The 23,419-nt window shown below is 34.5% G+C and overlaps 1 long non-coding RNA gene across 1 annotated transcript; it reads right to left on the bottom strand.

Moving 5' to 3' along the window:
- Positions 1-23,419, bottom strand: LOC307191139. The gene is made up of 3 exons (XR_013829606.1): positions 23,289-23,419; positions 541-568; positions 1-301 (listed from the first exon to the last, which is right to left on the bottom strand). It is a non-coding gene; the product is annotated as an uncharacterized lncRNA (long non-coding RNA).

The following is a 23,419-nucleotide window of genomic DNA, read 5'->3' as shown; positions in this document are numbered from 1 at the left end:
AGCTCAAATAGATAACAGAAATGGTTTCCCAATGAATACCTGACTGACTGCATCCATTAATCTATCCCAGAATGTGGTTTCGAATATCACATTAAGTTGTAAGTTATTACTCCTATAAAACTATATATAAGTTGCTAGAACACCAAAACTACTGGTGAGTAACAGATCAGGATGTAATAATTTACTTACAAATTTAAAAAATATTTTCTGTGCTATCATGCCTGCTGATACAGCATCTTCCATCTTAGCAAACTGTTTTGTAAAACATCTTCTAAGGATGTGAAATAAATTCTAAATATCACTGAAAAAAACAGCAAAATAGGAATTGAGCCAGGAAATTGCCCTTCAAAAAGAAAGATCAGATTTAACATTAGGATACTTAAAGTTCTTGTTAAATGTTAAAGCAGTCATTATCATATAACTGTGGATGCAATATGAAATGTAGGTAATAATTACCTGGTCACTGAATAATGCCATAGGCCTTGTATGAGAAGCAGCAGGAAAGCAAGGGGATGGGCCTGAGGTCAGTGTGTCACTTACCAGCTGTGTTGCCTTGAGACCATGTAGCCTATCAAAAAAAAAAAAAAAAGGAATAATATTGAACTCCCAGGTGTTTGATAAACATGCTTTAGAATAGTTGCTTTCTTTCTCTATGGCACTGTCACAAACAGGTAAAAATCTATGTGGCTTGATTAAAGATCTATAATAAATGTTTTTGAAATGTTCCTACATTTTTATTAACCAATAGATTAAAATATGGTTATGTGTTTGATCCTTGAGTTATAATCAGAAATGCTCTTTTTTGTCTCTGGTTACTCCAATAACATGTTTTATTCTGTGCAAATAATACATGTTCCACACAAATGACACATTTATTTTATTTTTTTACTTCCCCAATTTTCTTATTATTACTTTGGTTTAAGGGTATGTTGTCCAAATATATCTCCCTGCATAAATGATAATTTTTACGATCCAATTATAGTTCCTAAATATGATAACTGGTTTCAAATTTATTCATCCATAGAGACTTATTTTACTACAAGTACGTTAATCAGTATAATGAATGCAGGTGAGCAAAATTGTAAATATGCTAGAGAAAATGCAAGGAAAATGCATAAGTAATTATCATATTATACAGTATTAACTATTTTATCTTTTTTATATGTTAACCAAGAATAACAATTAATGGAAAACCTCCTGGAAGGAAATATGAATTTCACTATATTTACTCCTTCAGTAAAACATGTTTAGTGAATACCTACTTTGTGCCAGTAACGGTAATCTATTAAGTAGGAATATAAAAGGAACTAGAGATAAGAATATCTGTTTTAACAGAACTTAACATTTGTGCGAAGGAGAGAGAGGATAAATGAGTAAACAAATGAATAGATGATCCTTGTTCAGAGAGTGATAAATGTCATCAAGAAAATGAAACTGATGTGAATGACTGAAGATGGTGATACCAAGCAGGAGCCCACGATATTGTCTAACAGCAATATTAGATATATTGTCTAACAGCAATATTTAAAATGAGACGTTTAAAATTTCTTCTAAAATTAATTACAGACTTGTTTTAATTCAGCAATTTTCTCCCCTATGAAAGGAACAATGTGATTTTGTCTCTTCCTGGGTTAGTTTCATGCCTGAGCTTGTTGAACTATTCCTTTAGTCCTACTGCATCTGCCTCCATGACAGGCATGTGCTCCCAGAGATTTTGTTTATTTTAATCTAATATTTTGTCTTTCGCATGTACATTAATTTTGAAAATATATACGTTGGTCTAATACTAAACTTTCCTCTTTCTTGCTTTTCAATACCTCCTACTCTGTTTTTCTAATACAAATCTGCCTAATCTGTGTTCTAAGCTTTGCACATAATGATGTTAATCACAGTGAACTGGAAATAAGTTCAATGAACTAGTAGTAAACGATAAAGTATATCATGGAGGAATGCAATCTCTTGTAGTCATTGAAATAAAACAATATTTATGAAGAGCTCCAAAAACCGGAGATTTTTGTTACAATGCTAGATGAAAAAGCATGACACAAATTACATTGAAGTACTGTTTAATATTTCCTATTTTGTTCCAAAAAACTTAAGCTAGCTTACAAAATCTCATATTATTAAACACAGCAAAAATATATTAAACTTGGGAAATGATTAAAAAGGAAAAATTAGTAGGGAAAATAAAGTGAAACATTAGTCCATTTTACTTCCAAAAATCTGTCAGAAGATGTTATATACATTTGCTGTATTTGGACACATAATTTACCCTAAGCATCCTCAAAAACAGGTATGCCTAATGAAAACCAAGTTCAGTTACATAATTTAGAGCATCTGCTAGAGAAAGCAAACCAGCTGCTGCAGGGAAAGCCAGCTAAACTTGACATGTCACCTGCTAGACTTTTCTGTGCTGTCTCAGACTCCTTATCACTTGTCGGGCAAATTTAGTTCTCTTCAGTAGGAAGGGAGACGAAACGGAAGAGAAAAGGGTAACCAGCTTTCTTAAAAACACTATTGTCGTAAATATACAACTGAAAAGAGATGAATTATTCTCCGGTTCATCAAGAGAAAATCCCAAAGATCTCGACTGATTTATTTGCATTCAAATGAAAATTACCTCTGCTGCTGCTGCTGGTGATGATGGTGATTAGCTATTGTCTCCACAATATTGTTTAAAGAGAAAGAATAAGCCACTGATATGTTGACCTACAATCATACTCTCTCACTAAATGAACTATAGTGACCTTGACATGGGAAGGATGCAGGTACAGCCCACAATTCCATGACCCCAAACCCTTGGGACCTGACATATTTTTTAATCTATTTTTTAAAATTTTGGTAAGTAGTACAATATATAAATTACGTGCTATGTTACACTTCACAAACAAACCTACTAATATTTTTGCAGGGAAGCAAGTGGATATTCTCACTTGGTTGGATGAAAAAAGACTACAAATAACATAATAGCGTCACAGTTTAAAGCATGATTTGCTACCAAAGAAATTTACAAATACTACAAACAAACTTAGTTTTTGCCATTTTTACTTTTTATTTAGGAATAGTAGGTATGGGGTCTTGATCTGAGCATTCCGTGTAGGGTTGTTGTGAAAGTTAAGTGTGGGGTTTTAAGTCATTTGATTGACGCTTGCTATGTGCTCATATACATTACGTATTTTGTCTGAGTTTCTGGCAGGCCCCAGGTCCCATCCAACTTGCTATTTTTATTGCAGACAGGGAATGTAGAATATATATACATGTACACACAGCTGTTTTTCTATCTATGATTCATCTATCAGCTATCTACATACCTACATAAAATATAAACATTTGATAGAATCTATTCTCTTTCTCTCTCTCTCTCTCTCTCTCTCTCTCTCTCTCTCCTCTCTCTCTCTCTGTCTTTCTGCATGTTTTAGATACCTTTAGAAACTCTCCTATTTCAGAAATAACAACTGTTGATACTCTATTTGCAACACATTATTAGATTTCTCAACTCCCTATGATAGTATTTATTTCTTACTATTTGAACTTATTCACAAGATTTCCAACTGATCTGCCCTAAAAACATAACTATAAAACTCTAAACAATCACCATTATCAACCTCAAATAGTGCTCCTCAATATTTTTATTAAAAATGATTTGACCTGATTAATTATACACATCAACTGAAGATTTATACACAGTTGAAGATCCACTGATATGCTGAGTTTTGCTGTGCTCCCCGTCTGTGGTGAGAAATTTAATTGCATGTGTTTCTGCATTGCTTAAATCATTATTATTCTTAATAAGTCCACAACAGTATGTACTAAGGTATATTTGCCAAGGAATAATGAGTCTTCTTTCACTATAATAGAACCCACTCCATTAAGGAAAATGCTCATTAGTAATGTGTTTGTTTGTGCCTTGAGTGAGGACTACATTATGAATCATTATTTCATTTTAGAGCAGATGATGTATGAAAAATTCCAGGAAAACTTCAAGCCATCATCATTTGGGCTAATCCAAGTGATTCTACAAAAGCATTTTAACATCACAATTTTACATGTAATGGACCAAGAAGAGAGAAATCTTGTTTCTCATCTGCAAGCCTGCTGTGATCAGCCCCCTACAGTCACAGGAACTGAAGAAAATTGGCCAGAAATATCCTTTGGAAGGGGGTGAAGTGAAGTTTGCTGTCACGAAGGACATTGCCTCATACAGGGCAATTATTATGAATGGCATTTGCAAAAATGAGCTCTGGTGCCACTAGCATAGATGGAGCTTTAGATCGACTAGATAATTTGTTTAGTGCACTTATTCTTACATAGTTTTAGAAAACAAACATATCTGAAAAATCATATGAATACAGTTGTCTCTAAATGTCACAGAAATCATTTTAAAATGATTTTATGAGTAATGCTGATTTTTTTTTCTGTTTTCGAAAACATTGTGATGTTGAGTAAATTGCAATTTAATCACCTGAGCTTCACACAACCCTAGGAAGTAAGCACAATGTATAACACTGTATTACTGTGGAGGAAAGAGAGTATGGAAAGATGAAATACCTTGCATAATATCTCAAGCCAGGATTAAAATTCTAAAGGTCATGATCATAACTATTAAGCAATAGATATACTTGTTCATCTCGAAAAAAACAATCAGATTTAAAAGTATGGAGCAGACCTTAAGCTAGAGACACTTTTTGATATTAAGGCAAAAGTCTGGGATTGTGGAATGGAGATCAAATCAGAGTTTTAAAATAGATCAGTAAATCAAGTCATTACTTTTTCTTAATCTTAATATTACATGTATTACCTGGTATTTTTTTTACTTCTTTTTATGTTTTCTGCTCTTTCCAAAACCAATTTGGGCAAAAAAATAGTGGAATAAGATGGACAGGAATAAGTAAGGGTTATGCTAAATTATAACACTACCTGAGTCAGCTTCCACTTCCAGCCCATATGGATGAACAGAGAACAGGTTTAACTAGTTGATAGTGCTAGAAAGTGAGTAAGTAGTTGTCTGAGGGGAGAAGGGGCCCAGGAAGGGGAGAAATAAACTTCAAAAGGGTATGAGGAAACTCTTGGAGGTGATGATTTATTCAGACTCTTGATTGTGCTGATACTTTCACAGATGTAGAAGGGAAGAGCTTAAGACATAAATTTGAGAGTTATTTTCATATAACTGGCATTTGACATATTGAAAGTGGATGGGATAACCAAGAAGCTGTGAGTTTTGAAATTTTCATCTTCCTGGATATTGAAATCACTAAGAGTTATAAAAGTAGAAATTATGAGAATTAGACATCTGATCAAGAATCATAGTCATAGAATGAGAAGCCAGATTGGGTATCTGCAAGCGTCTGCAATATGAAGAGATACAGGATGGCTTACTCTGATGACAGAAGATGCAGACCTGAATGTTTTAAGGAAGAAGAGAATAAGGAGGTTCTAGAAGTAGCACTGGGGAGCAAAGCACAGAGATTCAGAAACTAACAATTTAAAACCAATTAAGTGCACAGAAAAGGCACAGGTATATGAGCAGAGAAGTGCAGCAGGTGCTGCAGAGTCATTGGATTTTACTGCATTTTTGCAGAAAGTTTTGTATATTAAGATAGTTGAAGATTCTAGTTGAGTAGCTTGGCTGTAAATTGTATTCCCTCAGACTCTATGTACCTGAAATTTACTCTCAGATTATGTCTGTTGTTCTTATTTTGAGGAAAATAAAATTTTAACCCTATAGTTATGAAAAATCATTTTTCCAACATAAAAAGTTAACACAACCCCGGGCAATAGTTAGTGTGTTAATTACTAATAGCCACAGAGAATTTAGATTACATTAGAGTTAACACCTGCATCAATCAAAGTGTGGTTAGCCAGAAGCAATAATATCTACTACTATACTGAAAAGTACTGGTTTCTGGTTCACTACTGTATTGTAAAGAGAATAAATAAAGAACAAGAGAAGACATCACATTTTAATCCCACTAATCCAAGTTGACAGTTTTATTGATTAAAGATCAAGCATTTCCTATTTAGTAATATTTTCTAAATGACTATGTATTTTAGTCATTTAGTCTACAGAGCACAAATGCAAATGAAACCAAAGTATTAATTGAACTAGAAAAATGAAAATGAGCTCCACAGATAGCACATGAAAAAAATGTGAAAATAATTCATTCCGATGACTGATTCCTAATATTTGAAACTTCCACCATTAACTAGCACAAAATGCACATATAGAAATATATGTGTTACTTTTATACATAATTAGCAACACCATAACATTATATAGACAAAGGATGAATATTTACCTTATTGCATAAGCATCACACTATTGAATGAATGCTAGTATGATGACAGTTTCCACATCAGGGCTCTTGTAGCTGGGATGTTATTCCCCAGTCTCTGGGCATGATGGGTTTCTTCTTGTCTTTCACCCTAGTTGTATGTCTATTACCTTAGTACAAATACTACTTATGTGAGTTACAGAGATTATTCAAACTATATAATAAATTCCATCATCAAACACCAGGATTCAAATTGATTCTTAAATTATAAGCATTGAAGGGATTTTCTTTGTCTTCTGTATAATTTCCTTTCTGTCACAAAGTGCAGCAATACCAATACTTAGAGGCCTCCACTGGATCTAATGGTTAGCTGTAGATGGTCTACTTCGTGGATCATTTTGGCAATATTTTAATTCCATGCAGATTTTCCTCTCCAACCTAGCACCATTTTGAACCTCCTCTGACATTCCTTTAATTGCTTTTTGTCAAAGAATTTGCTGACAAGTTCTGAAATAAATTTTTATTATCCTGAGAAAAAGTTGATTACAAACGTAAGCCACTGCCATAAATAAACCAAACATTGTACCAACTCAACTTTCAATAAAATGTCTATTTTCTTATTCTCCTTTTAATTTGTTTCATGATTGCTAATGCTTAATCTAAACAAATCAATTAAGAGAATGTTCTAATAATGTTACCCGCTGATCTTAACTCTAAAATGAGCCAGAAATACAACGTTTCTGGCATGGCAGTATGAGATAGGAAAATACATTAAAATATTCCTTTGACTTAATGAGGATTTTTATGTGGAACTACATGTTGTTGATTGTTGTTTATTAAGTGTAGATGCAGAAATAACTTAAATTTCTTTAAATTCAGGTGAATGAGGTAGAAGAAGGTAGTATTTTATTTGCTTCGCTCCTGAGAATGCTTTACATGTGAATTTAGTGTATTTACATAATTTCTAAGTTAAAGAGCCAATGAACGTGCTACTTCCAAGTAAAACTACAAAGATCACTCTGGATGGGTAATTTTAAGTATTCACTTTGCTTCAAAACTTGCGAGTAGGGCTTCCCTGGTGGCGCAGTGGTTAAGAATCCGCCTGCCAATGCAGGGGACACGGGTTCGAGCCCTGGTCCGGGAAGATCCCACATGCCGCGGAGCAACTAAGCCCGTGCGCCACAACTACTGAGCATGTGTGCCACAACTACTGAAGCCCGCGCGCCTAGAGCCCGTGCTCCGCAACAAGAGAAGCCACTGCAATGAGAAGCCTGCGCGTCGCAATGAAGAGTAGCCCCCGCTTGCCGCAACTAGAGAAAACCCGTGAGCAGCAACGAAGACCCAACGCGGACTAAACAAATAAATAAATACACACACACACACACAAAAAAAAACTTGCAAGTAATAACTTAAAAATCAGACTAGCAAAACATAGGATGTCACAGGCAGGCGGCTTTCCACATTCAGTGTTGTGTAGAAAAAGAAATGCTAGCCTGACAGAAAGGAAATGCTATGAGGTCACTATAAGAAAGAAAGAAAAATAATGATGCATTGTTTAAAAGAATGAAAACATTACAAAAGTTCAATGTTTCATATATTTAGAAATCATATTCCAAAACCTATTTTATTTTGGCATTTTTATTGCACTCTTCCATTGCAAATAGGTAGATCATTAGAAGAATATAAAGCTAGGGTCAGAATGAAAGATGGATTATGTTTATAGATTCAGTTTTGAGCTGAGCTACATAGTATTGAAGATGAAAGAATAATGATTACTAATTTCAGCATATCACTTTAGAGTTAAGAGATCTTCTTAAGCAGTCTTATTTGACATTCAAAATGACCTTGTCTGATGGTCATTGATTTCACCCTCCTTTTACTAATGAAAAATTTGGAAGAAATATTGAGAAAATCATCTGAAATCATGCAGCCAATGATTACTAGAGTTTGGACTTGATACCAGGTCTCCTGAATTTGGACCCCAGGACTATCGTATATGCAGTGGAGAGAACGACCACTAGAGATATGAAAGTCTAAATAAATACCACTGCAGTTTTCAATGTTATGTATTCAAATTATGAGTGAAGTCTAGATTTTGTTGTTGTTCTTGCTTGGTGTTTTTTGTTTGTTTGTTTGTTTCTTGTCTATTCCAGTGGCAGGATCTCTTGCCATATATATAGTTTGGCCGCTATGATTCTTGTAGCATTCAGAAGGCAGCCTTAGTGTTACTAATAATTTCACTGTGATTATACAAATTACAATTTCTCTTTGTTTACACTCTGATTTGAAAACAATTAGGAGGCAGTTAAATGATTTTTCAGGTACCTGTAAAATTTAAGAGCCACTATTTTGGGTTCTGCACCCAATTTTACCATGGGGAGGGGAGCTTCCCCCATACCACCAAGCAATTCTCCAGACACTAGCTGAGCATTCTACAATTCAGTTCAGTTCAACTCAATTCATACACCATTTACCTGATCTACCCAGAGACAGCATCAGATTCCATAAGTTAAGAGTTCAGCCCTACCAGACTGCCCCACCCCACATACCTGAGACACCAGGCACAAGCCCAGGTGTCACTTGTGCTTCTGACTGACTGCAGATCAGAGTTTCCCACAACCTCCTCCTTGGGTTCTATTATTTGCTAGAGTGGTTCACAGAACTCAGGAAACACATTTATTCACCAGATTACCAGTTTTTTAATAAAAAGATATAACTCAGGAACTGCCAGATATGTAGGGCAAGGCATGGGGAAAGGGTGGGAGCTTCCCTTCACTCTGAGAGCACCATTCTCCCCAAACCTTCACGTGTTCACCAACCCAGAAGCTCTCCCACACCCAGTCCTTTTGGTTGTTCATGGAGGCTTCATGACTTAGGCAAGATTGAATAACTCATTGGCCATTTGTGACTTCAATTTCTAGCCCCTCTCCCTTCTCTAGATGTCCTGGGGTGGGACTGAATGCTCCAACCCTCTAACCACAATGTTGATTCTCCTGACAACCAGCCCCCATCCTTAGGTGCTTCCAAAAGTCACCCAGTGGTGTTAACATAAACTCAGTTGTGGCACAAAAGAGCTTGTTATGAATAACAAGACGCCCATTTCACCTTTATGGCTCTGAAGAGTTTTTTAGGAATTGAGGACAAAAGACTAAATATTATCACAAAAACGCTACCATTGCTCTTATTTCTAAAGAAATTCCTCTTGTCCCATTATCTCTACGTGGCATGACAAACATTTGTTTACCAAGCATTTGTTCTTCCCATCTCCCTATAAATTGTCTTCCTCCCCTTTGGAATCCCAGACCCCTACATCTTCTCCTTAGCTCAGGATGGCACACAAGCCTTAACTGCCTGTCTTGGATCTTCTCAATCCTATGTGAGGCTCCATATACACAAAATTTCATTTTTTTCTCCTGTTAATGTCTTATGTCAACTTAATTATTAGGCAAGGCGAAAGAACCTACAAGAATAGAGGAAAAATGTTTCCTCTTCAACAGTACTAATATCAATTTTTTAGTTATGGACATTGTACTATAGTTTTATAAGTGTTTATCACTAGCTGAAGTTTGGTAAATGTTACAATGTAATCGATGTAGTACTTTTGGAACTTGCCATGATTACATAATTATTTCAAAATACAAAATTGAAAAATTTCTCAAATGTAAAACAATGTTTCTTCTTATGAGGTAGCCTTTTTACATAGTACAAAAGCCTGCTAAAATGATGTAATCTGAAATATAACAAATTCATCAGCTTAGATAATTATAAAACCCAAACATTATGCAGAAAATAAGATATATATTTTAAAATTTCTTAAGTATTCTTTTATCCATGGATGAATAAAATATTTATTCAAAAGTTAAGTCTGAAATAGACTCATTTATTCAGTCTTTCTTCAATGACTGAAAGCTCACTTAGTTGAAAGCTCACTAAGTCCTTAGAGTTTATTGGATAACCATTGCTTGGATTGCTTTTTGGAATGATGAAATAGCTATATACGAAAATTATGGCAGGGAAATTAGCAAAATGGGGTACTGGGAGGAGTAGCCCTAAAATTTCACTGTAAGTAACTATCATAGAGGCCAAATGAAACCTGAACTACTATATGTCAACAAGATCATAAAGAGGGATCAGACTCTGGTCACTCATAAGGTATAGCTTGTAACTTTATGGCCTCATTGTAAATGATACTGCATTTTTATGCTTGAATTTTTCATATTAACTTAATACAAAGTAGCAACATAATTAATATTTTATAACAAATTGTCTTCTTATTCCTTTAATAAGAAGAATCAAATGGCCCCAGCTACTAGTAAAATCTTAATGGAAACTTTATAACTATTTGGGAATGTTATTCTTTTCCCTTTGTTGTCTGTATCAACTATTTACATTTCTAGATTCTTTGATTTTGTAGATCTTTCTCCCATCACTTTTGAGATGAAGCTCCTCTATCTCAGAAGAACTTTTCTTGAAATAGATTATCTATTTAAAAAATATAATCATAATAACTAATATATTATAGAAAGTTGTTTTTGTCATTTATTCACACTAGTTTAACAGAATAGGGCTCCTCCTACATAACAGGATTTGATTCTCAAGAGTAGTATTTTCCAGTAACTATGAATAACATTAAACATGCAAAATAAGTACTATTGAAAACATATGCGATATTTAGGGGAAATGAAACATTTTTGCAACTGTAATTATAGAGAGTGCTTTGTTCCTTTTATGTTTTAGTTTTCCTCCACTTGTTTTGCCTTGAGTTGGAAAAAAATGCTTTTGATCATATTCCTTTTGTAGTGTTTTGGAAGCCTTTGGAGAGAGAGAAGTGTTGCACTTGTGAAATCATTTTTAGGGAAACTAGTATGTGAATCGTAAGAGCGCTGCACCCGTTCCCATTTTATTTTTCTGGCCAGTGTTCCTGAATTCAGCACTATGCAATTATAGTAACTGCCAAAATGAACACTAACTCAATAGAAATAAGAGAACGGGCCCACTGTTCTTGCTTTTGAAAAGTAATTACATAGTGGCATCAAGAAAATAAGAATCATCATGTAAAAAATACTAAATAGGAATACTGGAAAATTTTATGGCAGCATATGAAGCTATTTTGACTATCTTGTGTAAAACATGTCAACAGGAACCATTCAACATAACGTGTCTGAAATAGCTAAATATCTCTGAATTGCTTTTTTCCGTTGTATTTCAGCTTTCTTAGAAAGTCAATTTTGGTCTGATATGAAGAGACAGAGGAAACATTTTTTAAAGTGTTTTTTAGTTTAGAAACCCTGCCTTACATTCATCATCTCCATAACTAAACCTAGGATTATGTTTACTGCCCTTTGAAAATTAGTCTTCTCCAGCTTGTGTAGTTTTGAAGTTTCCAGTGCATAACTGGGTCCTTCTAGCAGTGATTTAAAAAACAAACACACAAAAAACACTCTAGGGTTCCCAGGGACAGTTTCAACATTCATGGGAAAGGACCAGCTTTTATTCTAGCAATTTATGGGTGAGGTCCAGCCCACAATTTTATGATGTGCCCCCTCAGAGGATCAGACAATCTCCCTGCTGTGTTTCTTCCTCTCCCTCAAGAGAGAGAGCCCTCAAGAGAACTCTCCACTCATGAAGCAACACCAGTCTGATAGATCAGATTTATCATTGTTTACTATTAAAGTAATTTTAAGTGTTTACAAGAATAGTTTACTTCAAAAATTAAAGAAAAATATTAATGTAGATATTTCCATACTTTCATAAAGCATTCTGAACAACATAGTAGAAATCACACCTTGTTGGGAATTAGACTGAGGTTCTCATTGGTCATGTTTTTAATTTAAGGTCATGACTGCCTGGCATAGAGGTGGATCAAGACACCATAAGTCCCATTGGCTTTTATTAGCATCATATTCAAATTAGGGTACTGATTCTGTATGGAGACATACAGAATTACTGCAAGAGCATATAAAAATGGTAGATGCTGACTCCTTTCCACAGATCCAAAACGCCTCCTCCTAGAAGCATTGAACCAGACATTAACCACTTTAGAACCACTGCCTGTTAGAGCATGACTGGTTTTATTTGAGATGACTCAGCTGATGATACCATCAGAAAGGAATTAAAAACAAAAACAAAACAAAGGCAAAAACAAAAAACCCCTATAACTTTCCTTTTGTGTTAATTGTTGATCCATTCTAACTATATAACTTAGAGTGGAGAGGATTCCAACATTATCCATATTCCTTTTCAGAAATGTTTGATAACACTCACCAGTAATATCATCAAAGAGTTGTATGTTATTCGAGAAAAAAATTTTGTCTGCCTTGTCAATTACTTCTAAGAATTACTCTATGAAATTTTTTCTCTAGAAAAGCATTTATTTCATCTAAAATTTTTAATTTATTGACATAAAGTTATATATAATAGACTCTAAAAATTTTGTCTGACTCTATTTTCCTCTTTTTGATTTCTAAGTTTATGTGTACCTATAAGTGATCAAATTTGCCAGTAGTTCTTTTGTTTATTTTTTCCCCAAAAGACTAGCATTGGGTTTGACTGAACAATAGTAAAGTTTTCTATTCTATTTAAAATTACTATTTTTTGTCTTTTAGGGTTTCCTCTGCCTTGAGTTTATTTTATAGAATAGATTTTCACAAAATAAATCTTGTTTTAGAATTAGTCAAATAGTAATTTTACAAGTTTTCTTTTTAAAATTTACATATTTTCCTGTTATGCTAATCATATCATACATAATATTTCTATTGTTAAAAATAATAATTTTAATTTTCTTCTTGTTCAAGAATTATTTAGAATAGTGTATTTTATTTTATTTAATGGTGAAATATAATTTTGGCTAACTTTCTGCATTTTGAAAAAGTATAGAGTAAAATTAGTCTTTTTCTTTTAAAATTACTTGACATTTCTTTTAAGATCTAGTACATGGAAACTGTCTATTAATGTTTCTATACATGTTTCAGAAGAATGCAAATGCTGGGCTTGTGGGTATATGGTTCCATATACATTTATTAGATCAAGATTTTCAATTGTGTCAATCAAATTCTCTTTATCCTCTTCTTCTTTTGCTGTTCTTTACTCTATCTTTTCTGAAAGAAGTATGTTCAATTTCTTCAATTTTATAGTGATTTTTTATTGCTATATTGCATATCTAGTTACATGCCTGAAGGCCCATGAATATTATGAATTCTTAGTATATGATCTCAAAACAATTGTCTTCGTCTGCTTGGCCTACCATAACAAAACACCATGGACTGAGAAGCTTAAACAATAGAAATTTACGTCTCACAATTCTGGAGGCTGGCAAGTCCAAGATCCAAACGCCATCAAGGTAGGGTTCATTCTGAGGCTTCTTCTCTTAGCTTGGAAGCAGCTGCTATCTTGTAATGTGCTAACATGACCCCTCCTTTGTGTATGAATGTAAGGACAGAGACCAAACTTGCTGGGGTTCTTCTTATAAGGGAACTAATCCCATCCTATGAGGGCTCCACCCACATGACCTCATCTACCCTAATTACCTCCCAATAATCCCATCTCCAAATACCATCACTTTGGGGATGGGGGCTTCTACATCTGAATTTGAGGAGAACACAAGCATTTAGTTCATAACAATAATCTGAAATATCCTTCTCTATTATATTCAAGTTTTTTCTCTAATTCTCTTTTGTCTGACAACATTAATATATCTGCTTGCTTTTTGTTAGCAATTAGCCTGGAATCTTTTGCAACCCTTCATTTTCAACTTTTCTGTATAACTATAACTTAGGTGAATCATTTGCAAAATGCATATGGTCGGATTCCTTTTTAAATCTATTTGCCTTTCACGAAGGAAATTTAACATATACAGATATACTATATTTACTGATTCTTAGACTTATATCTACTATCTTAATTTATGTTTTATCCATCATATTTATTTCTTGTTTTTTCTACCTCTTTTGTATTTATTCTATTAGCTCCATGTCTAAGATATAAGACAGCAATACGCATTTCCATGTCATTTCATTTCTCTTTGGTTGTGATGCAAAAGTATAGCTAAGGCAGAAGTTTAGTTTTATAATTCTGGGATGGTCACAGTACATCAGGAACAGAGGTGGGGACTACAGATGTTAATACAGCTGGTATTAAATATTTGATATGTTTTACTCAAAAAGAGTTTAAGCCAATTTGAAAAAAAAAATGATATGATTGATCATGTGTCCTGGGTACAGCACAGAGAAGAACTTGCCAAATGTTTTCTATTTAGCATTTGAGTTTTACTAAATGTTTGCCATTCTATTGCAGTCTTCCATGACCTCTTTTTTTTTTTTTTAAGTTGCAAACCAACATACATAGCAAGCACAAATTTTTAGCAGTTTTGTTCACTGATTTTCATCCAGTTCCTGGAAAAGTGCCTGGTAGATAGTAAGAGCTAAAAAAAAAAAAAAAAAAAAGATTTAATAAGTAAATTGAAAGTTTTAAAAATACTGAAAAATGTTGGAGCTTTGGTAGTCTCTACATATGAAGGAGGAAAGCACATATCAGCTGTGATATCTCCATATGAACTGCTTAATTTTTTTAAAGTATATTTCATGTGATTAATGCAAATAGAAATATAATTAGTTGGACTCTACTTGTTTCTCTACATTTATTATATAGATTAAGAAAAAATTAATTATCTGAAGAAAGTTGATTGTATGTGTCCCCTCTGCTTCTTTTATGATGTTATATAAAGAATTTCCCCTGACACAGAGGAAAGTTAAAAATGCTGAAAAACTAATATCATTTTTGGCAATGATAACATAGTTTTCTACCATGTCCTTAAATGTCTTGATAAACTATAGTTTCTATAATATTATTAGAGTTAAGTGCCTATTTAAACATACTATTTCCTGAGTTTCCTATTTTTAGAATTTTAAAGAGAACATATAATCCTTAGGTTACTACTGGTCTGATTTTGTTCTATTTGCCTTGATTTATATAACAAAACTAAATATGATGTTGAAGGATAGATTTTTAAAAAAGACTCTATTGTGTTTTTCTTCAAAGTGTTCTCTCTGTTCTAAGCATTTCAGCCTAATGTTAAAGATCCTATTCTCTCTTGGACCAATTTAATCAGGATTTGCCCACACTACCCCAAGGGAACTTTTTATCAAGGCCACCATTGGCTTCCATGTTATTAAATTCAATGATCTGTTCTCATCTTACTGTCAACAGAATTTGATATAGGAAATCAGCCCTACTATTTTTCACTCAACCTAAAAAAAACTCATACTTTCTTGAATTAAGTCCTGCTTCCCTGTTTACTTCTTCTGGTCTCTTTACTTCTTCCTCCTCTGCCTGTCTTCCTAACATGGGCAGGGTTCAGGGTTAAGTGCTTATCTTTTTCTCTTCTCAACCTACACACACTCCCAGTCTAATGATAAAGAAATCTTCTAATTTTTTTTTTTAATTTTTAAAATATTTTTAATAGATCTTTATTGGAGTATAATTGCTTCACAATACTGTGTTAGCTTCTGTTGTACAACAAAACGAATCAGCCATATCCATACACAGGTCCCCATATCCCCTTCCTCTGGAGCCTCCCTCCCACCTTCCCCATCCCACCCCTCTAGGTCGTCGCAAAGCACAGAGCCGATCTCCCTGTGCTATGGTGCTGCTTCCCACCAGCCAACTAATTTTTATCTCTAGCATGAACTCACCCCGCAATCCAGTCTGACGTAATCCATCCAACTATGTACTTAATGTCTGTTGTTATATATCTAAGAGATATCTCAGATGTAGTGTGTAAAACTAAATTGATCTTGCTCAAACTTACCCACTTAAAGTGGCAACCATTATGATTAATGGCAATATTGCCATTTCATAAGTTCAGGCCAAGAACTTTAGAGTCTTTCTAGACTAGTCGTTTTCTCACAACATCCATTCAATCCATTAGAAACTCCTAAGAGCTCTATCTTCTGAACATATCCAGAATTTAATCGCTTTATCCTACCAACCCATCTGCTACCATTATATCCCAAGCCATCTTGATATCTCATCTGGATTACTAGAATAGTCTCATAATTCATTGATGTATATCTTAAGTTCTACCACTAGGCTGATTCTTTCAAAATCCAAATCAAGTTTCCTCTCCTCAAAACGCTGTAATATGTCTGTATTTCATAAAAGGTAAGAGAAAACATCCTTATGATGGTCTACAAAGCCTTATACAATCTGGTCACCTTGTTACTTCCCTAATTTCATCTCTTCCTTTTCAGCCATTGTTCAGCTCAAAGATATCGTTATGTATATCCCTTGTGCAGGGGTGGGGGTTGGGGGTGGTGTGAGCAGGACCCTGCCTTAAGGCTGCACTATTGTTTCTTGACTGTCCCTCCTTTGTCTCTGCATCCCCTCCCTTCCCTAATTAGCAAATGTTTGAACATGCCCATGCTCCTTGGAACTCAGAGAAGGTCATGGAGGCTGAAAGAAGCCTATTTCCTGTAATCAAGAAGTGGGGGACACAGAAAGCCCCGCAGGGTCTTGCTCTGTTTCAATTATGCTTTTTTTTTTTCTTTTTTCTTTTTTTGCGGTGCGTGGACCTCTCACCGTTGTATCCTCTGCTGTTGCAGAACACAGGCTCTGGACACGCAAGGCTCAGCGGCAATGGCTCACGGGCTTAGCTGCTCCGCGGCATGTGGGATTTTCCCGGACCGGGGCATGAACCCGTGTCCCCTGCATTGGCAGGCGGACTCTCAACCACTGTGCCACCAGGGAAGCCCCTCAATTATGCTTTTTACCTTGTCCGTTCTTTCCCCAAATATGTTTGTGACTCATACTCTCATCCTCTACATCTTTGCTCAAAGATCGCCTTCTCAGTACCATCAAAACAGGTCACTCTTTTCAAAATCACGCATCATCCCCTTTTCCAATTCTCCTAATGCCCTTTATGACACTCATTTACTTTCATGCATTTATGTTATAAAGATTCTTAAAATGTGGTCTGCAGCATTCAATGAATCCTCAAGGCCTTTATAGGTTATCCGGAACACACAGACTCTTTTCATAATAATGTGATGGCATTATTTGTTTCCTTCTCCACTGTGTTGCCATTTGCATTGATGACACAAGAGCAATGGTGGGTAAAGCTGCTGGCCTTTTGGCACAAATCCAGGGATGGCACCGAACTGCAGTGGTCGACTAGTATACTACATGCGTGAATGGTCACTTTATTCTTCATTGTCATGTACCTAAACATTTTTAAAGGCAATCCTATTTAAGAAATCTCTTGATAAATCGATAGCAATTACTCATTTTCATATATCTGGATCTTCAAGTGGACCTCATTTTAATCTTCTGTAGATGAAATGGGACGTGTGTATAAGTACTTCTATTACACAAAGGTCATCTCGAGGAAACACACTTGTGCAATTATTTGAGATGCAAGCCAAGCCAGCTGCCTTTTTAAAAAACATTTATTTTTACTTGAAAGAACAAGTGACAGACAAACTATGATTGTTCAGACTTGGGTATTTCCAGATATTTCTTGAAAATGAACCAAGTGAGCCTCTCACTTGAAGGAAAACCCCTGACAGAATTCCTTGCCTCTTGTGTGGGTCTCAGCCTACTGATGGTGATGTTCTCTGCTAGGGATGCCTGAGGGACTCACCTGGTCTGGTGCCAACAGACGTCCCCTCTCACCACCACCAGAGCCCTTGTTGTGGCTGGACAGACTTCCCAGTTCTTATTAGGATTACAGGACATACCTCAGCAAAACCATCAGGAAGCTTCGAATAAGACAATTTTTTACTCACAAGTCCTGGAAGGTACCTGGTACACCTGAGGCCCACACAGCAAGGGTCATGGGTAGAGAGAAAGAGAGGGAGCGTGGACTTGGACTCTGTCTCTTTTAGGTGGGGTGCCTAGGGTTTTGTGAGCTCACTCTTTACTGGTGCATAAGCATAAGGAGTGGGAATTAGGGTGAGGGTAGGGAAAAGCTGTCGGTTATCTAGGTCACTCGGGGATTGCTTTCTTTTTTCTTTTTTTAATTGTTATTGGAGTATAGTTGACTTGCAATGTTGTGTTATTTTCATGAGTACAGCATAGTGAACCAGTTATATATATACATATATCCACTCTTTTTCAGATTCTTTTCCCATATGGGTCATTACAGAGTATTTCCCCCATGGTAACCATAAGCTTGTCTTCATCTGTTACTCTATTTCTATTTTGTAAATAAGTCCATTTGTACCATTTTTTTTTTTTAGATTCCACATATAAGTTATATCATATGGTATTTGTCTTTGTCTGACTTACTTCACTCAGTATGACAATCTGTAGGTCCAGGGCTTTCTATAAGGCGACCTTCTTGGGTAGAGCAGTCTGGTTCCTTATCTAGTTATTTTGACAGTAGCTGTGTCACACAGCTGGCAATATGTTTATTCAAGATAAATGCCTTTAAAATGGATGCCTTGGTAATCAAAAGCTTAATGTTAGGCATTTACATTACAATTAAAAAGGTTAATGCTAGGCACTACATTGCCAATAATACAATTCAATTTTTAAGCAAAAATTAGCATTTGGGGAAACTTGTATCAGTGTCCCAGTATTAATGGCTTTTCTGATGAAACTTGTAGTGACTTTTTATATTGTATAATGAAATATGTCAACATAAGACATAATCACCATTTTCTTAATGGCCAATATATGAAGTTACAAAATCATGCATATGTGAGAGACCCATTCTAAGTGAAAGAATCACCAGTGGATTTTAATGTAAGAGAAAATGAAGAATTCATTGCCATAGTTACAGATTTCACTTTGCAAGAAAACTCTAAGAAATTAATATTTAGTGTTGATGTCGTATCAGAGAAATATATCCACCATCATCTGAAAAGCCTGGTAAAATACCCTTCTCTTCCAACTACATAACTGTATGAGGTGAGCTTGTCTTCATTTTCTTCAAGGAAAACAACATATCTCAATAGACTGAATGAAGTACCCAATACATAAATCCAGTTATTATCTAATTAGTAAGATATGCAAAAAAATAGATTTGCAAAAATATAAAACAATGCCACTCTTCTATTTTTATATTTTGGATTTGAAAAGTATAGGTTTTTTATAAAAGTATGTTAACCTGTAATAGGTTAATTATTGTCACTTTTAAACAAATATATTTATTCTAAAAGTTTATTTTAATATCTAATATGGTAAATATCAACAGATATCAACATAGATAGAAGATTTTTGTGATCTGCAACCATTTTTAAGAGAACACAGAAATCCTGACTCCAAAATATTTGAGAAAAACTCTTCTAATATTTTATTATTCATTTGTATATTATGCTTCTTGTGTCTTGGCCTATATCAATTACTTGTTGCTATAAAACAAACCACTCAAAATCTCAGTGGGTTAAACCAACAATTGCTCAAGCCGCCGAATCAGTGGGGTATTTCTGCTGGGTGATCTGAGCTGGACTCAGGCACACAGAGTTCTGCTTTGATAGTGAGCTTGGCATTAGAAAAATAAACTCAAAAAAGGAAAATTTTTGACAGTTTTGGCTTCCAATGTATCCCCATTGCCTAGAAGTGCCCTTGTCATCCTGCATGTTCAATAAACAGTTGCAAGGTAACAAAGAAATTGCAAGAGGTGCTAATCTGATAGAAATGCAGTATCATATCATTGTTTGTTCTCTTGGATATTGAAGCATAGTAGCATTTGCCAGGTGAAGATTCCTAATATAATTTAAGCTCCTTGAGAATGAGAACTAAACTCAGCACCTAATAAACCCTCAATAAGCATTTGGTGTATTAAGAAACATCTCCTTAATGAATGAAAAGATTAAAATATTAAAAGAAATAGAAAAATTATTATATTTGAATAATTAATAATTTATTTATCTGCTTACCTAATGTTAGTTAATACTTCTAAGAGAGGTAATTATGTAGACATATATTTTACATAGAAAAAAACTAATCATGAATTATATAAAACAAAACCATAGATAGGAACATGAAAAAGGAAGACTCAAGTTAATGCTGGCATTAACTTCCTTTTTTCCATATTTGCTCTTTTATTCTCTGTCATTTATTATACACCAAGAAGATAACAGTGTTTCTAAAGATTCCGCCCAAAAATTAAATCACCAATTTTTAATTGTGCTATTATTTATAATTTTGGAAAACACACACAATAAAAAATCAGAGCAAAATCAATAAGGCAAATGATATTAAAATAATAACTATGCAATTATGTTATTGTAACTTTATAAAAACCAAAGTACAAAATGCCAAATTGAAATTATATAGAATATATGTAAATAAATTTCTTTTCAAAGATAGTATTGTCACTTCTGAATGTGTGTTGACTTTTGTAGATATTCTTTCTCAGTTACTGAATGGAAATAATATTTTCAAGAGAGATTTTTATCTTCACCTCAAAAAAAGGTATGCTTAATACATCCATGTGTGGTAGGAAAAGTATATGTGCCCTTTATTAGAAAAGCTTCATAAATAATGAATGTTCTCTAAATCATCATGCATGCCTGAAAACTAGTAGAAATACAGTTACACACTATTTTTTAAAGATCAGAGTTCTAAAACATTCTTCTTGCCCAAAGTTTCACAATGGGCAATGATAAAATATGCTTGGCCTACTGGCCCCACTGTTGGACCTTGCTACTTGTCTAGGGCAGACAAAATCTTCAGAGGGCCACAAATGGTGTGGACTTTTAAAAAGTATTCTCAGCTGAAATATGATGGTTATAAATGCACTCAGTTCTTTAGATTGACTAAAATATCTTTCAGATAGAAGAGCAATGAAATCGACCTTTCTAGGTCTTTTGGCTAAGTTCTGAGTAAAAAGCCACATACAATTCAGGTCTTAACTTGCAGTTAAAAGCGTGAAAATGTGTAGGCAAACTCAAAACAATTAAAATTTCATTTGTAAGCTAAGCTATTCAATCTAATAGGTACTATTCACATTTATCCAATCAATATGGATAAAATGCAAAATTAAAAATCAGATATAGTCTATAGATCATAGAAAGCTATCTCACTCATAATCGTGTTCTTTTGATACCAGCTATTGCCTAATACAAGCCATTTTGTGTGATATTATAGGAAAAGAATCAGAAGATTATTGAACCCCCTAGTGAGAAACAGCAGGAATCTTATCTGTGCTATTCTTGATTGCTCCATAGTCTTTTGAAATTTTGATCTTGAAGAAAAAGAATACTAGAATATTTTCCAATCTCACATTAGTTTTTCAGTGAACCAACTTACAGCTAATAAGCATAGACTCTTTTTACATATTATTTTTCAGGCTACATTACTTCTTACTGCAATTAACAGAACCCACAGAAAATAAAATAGCATGTGATTACTTATAGGATGTGTCTGAACCCAGGAAATTAAAAAAAAAAAAAAACTCACTCTGTTAAAAAACTTTGAAGTAAAAAAAAAAAGAATATATAGACTATAGTAATTGGAGGAAAAATGCCTTTGCCAGTATGTCAGTTTTGGGAAAATTTAGGCAATAATTCATTTGTAATTTTTGGAAGTAAGTAGATAAGAAAAAAGATTTTTAAAATATGATTTATATGTATTTTAATAAACATGTACTGTTTAAATATTATTTCTTTGTAGGGACAGTTATACATATACACTTGCGTGTGCGTGTGTGTGTAGACACACACACACACACACACACACACACACACCCCACCACGTATTCTTCTCCAGAACATAGAAGTTTATAAAGTTACACATTAAAGTCAGTAACTTCTAATCATTTTGCTGGGAAAATAAATTTAAAAATTAAATGTGTGATTTTAACCTCCCACATATTTTATGATGTTTCTTTACACTACAGCAACAAAAAGAAGTTCATGTAGTGTCAATGCTAATAAATATCACAGACCAAAAAATGTCTCGTGATTTTTTTTCAGCTTTGCTTCTGGTCATGATCTTACTTAGAACAATTGTATTCTTTATAGTCCAGCTCAAATTGTATCTCCTGGAAGTCTAGAGAGCAGCAATCTCTTCCATCAAGGAAGTGATATGACACTTTATATATTTGTCTTGTTTTTGAATTCATTTATTCATTCACTCAACAATGCCTGCTTCATTCAGGTTACTGTTATAGATACTGAGGAGACATCTTGGATCGTGTACTCAAGGATTTTTTTTTTTTTTTTGTAATTTAGGTAAATCATAAATGAGTATTTGTGTCAGCCTGTAAGTGGTATTAAGAGGAAAGCAAGCATTGGGTAAGTGGGTCAGGATGCTAATTTGTATTGGGTAGCCTAGGAAGGCCTTTCTCATTCTGTTGTCTTCTCTCATCTGTTTATAGACTTGTCACTTACTTGTCACGTAGTGTTTACGGCTTTTATTTCTTTATACTGCCTCCAGAGTTCCAGCTGTTATGGGGATTGCCTGTGCCCATTCACACCCATCTATGGTGTTTCCTTCCACAGAGAAGAAACATAGCACTGCTGGGTTCTCTTCATTCCTCTCCCATCCTCTCATAATGGCATATATTCAGTTGCATAATGATTCTGCTTAAGCTTAGCTCTGTTTTTTCTTCTCCTCTTTTTCTAGGGAGCCAACTTTGACAAAGTGTGTGTAGGTAGGATGGTTCTAAACTGTGATTGTCTGAGTGACTCTGTCTATATCCAGGGTCTGTTATTAGGAAGACTCTTAGCCCACATATATAAGCCACAGTCTTAAACGTTGACGTCATCATTTACAAATACTATATTTTGCTCCCATATGCTTAACCTACTTCTTTTATTTCTTAATTCATTTGAAATCCAATGAGGAAGAGGAAGGTTATTCAAAGCACCATATTTAGGAATTATGTAGAAAGGACAGGTCTAGAAAAAAAAATGGTCCAGAAAAGAAGAAACAGAGATGAATGAGGAAGTCCAGGAGTGCCTCTTATGAAGGAATCTAAACGATAGTAGCTCATTTGACAAAGGGAGAATCAACCATTGGATTCAATGTCTCTCGACTATCGAATACAGTGAGGAGATAAAAAGTATGTACCTGTGGAGTGGCCAACACAGAGTTCATTCGTGATAGTGGAAAGGATGGTTTCAGCAGATGGAGAAACACGAAGCCGTGTTGGTATGAGATGAAGAGTGAAAGGGTGTGGAGCCAGTGCCAGCAACACTTGA

The sequence above is a fragment of the Stenella coeruleoalba genome (genome assembly GCF_951394435.1).
Source record: "Stenella coeruleoalba genome assembly, chromosome: 1".
Lineage (NCBI taxonomy): Eukaryota > Metazoa > Chordata > Mammalia > Artiodactyla > Delphinidae > Stenella > Stenella coeruleoalba.
This window is presented reverse-complemented; position numbering and strand designations above follow the sequence as displayed.